The sequence below is a fragment of the Etheostoma spectabile genome, chromosome 12 (assembly GCF_008692095.1).
Source record: "Etheostoma spectabile isolate EspeVRDwgs_2016 chromosome 12, UIUC_Espe_1.0, whole genome shotgun sequence".
NCBI classification, from domain to species: Eukaryota; Metazoa; Chordata; class Actinopteri; order Perciformes; family Percidae; genus Etheostoma; species Etheostoma spectabile.
In genome coordinates, this window is record NC_045744.1 from 1192777 (window position 1) to 1193680 (window position 904).

The following is a 904-nucleotide window of genomic DNA, read 5'->3' on the forward strand; positions in this document are numbered from 1 at the left end:
GGGGGGGGGACAAAAGTATTAGGACTCCAAGTCCTAGAACTTTAACTCTTGTTGCCATTATTTCTCTTTTACAGTATAATACAAATGTGATCAAGGACATTTTTTTCCAGATTTTTCCAATTTCAGTAACTATCTATTCAGTCCCACATTGTGTTTCTTCACATTTTCACCTTAACACGACAGTAAACATGGACATGAAACATGAAAACAGAGGATGTTAGACAGCAACCTCAGCCGAGAGCGCTTATCGGCTCTCCTTCCTGCATTAAAACATGAATTTCCTGCAGCCACAACTGTCCTGTGGACAGGTGTTTGTTCTTGTTGGGGGGGGAGAACAAGTTGTCTCTGTGTCTCTGTTAGCGGTTGTCATCATGCAGCATAACACAAAGGCACAGTGATTTGGAAAAAAAATTCCGTTTTCAAAGTGCACGGCTGCACAAGGTAGATTCTGTGGACTCATCAGCGCATCATCATAATTTCCTCTTTTTACATCATGCATTACAATGATCAATGGTCAACCATGTTCTGAGTGATGGCGTTGCATAGTCTGTCCACCAGAGGACGCTCTACAACGTCCCTGTTAGTGATGGCGTTGCATAGTCTGTCCACCAGAGGACACTCTACAACGTCCCTGTTAGTGATGGTGTTGCATAGTCTGTCCACCAGAGGACACTCTACAACGTCCCTGTTAGTGATGGCGTTGCATAGTCTGTCCACCAGAGGACGCTCTACAACGTCCCTGTTAGTGATGGCGTTGTATAGTCTGTCCACCAGAGGACGCTCTACAACGTCTCTGTTGGCAACACTGATTTTTTTTGTTATTGTGTTTTTGTTCATAGTTTCATATCTTCAGTTTGTATTTTTATACATTTTATTTATCAGAACTTTAATATATTTTGATGTT

At 42.0% G+C, this 904-nt stretch overlaps 1 protein-coding gene across 3 annotated transcripts in view; it reads right to left on the minus strand.

Moving 5' to 3' along the window:
* Positions 1 to 904, minus strand: part of crema (cAMP responsive element modulator a) — a 28811-nt gene that overhangs the window by 2167 nt on the left and 25740 nt on the right. The gene's annotated exons all lie outside the window — the stretch shown is intronic.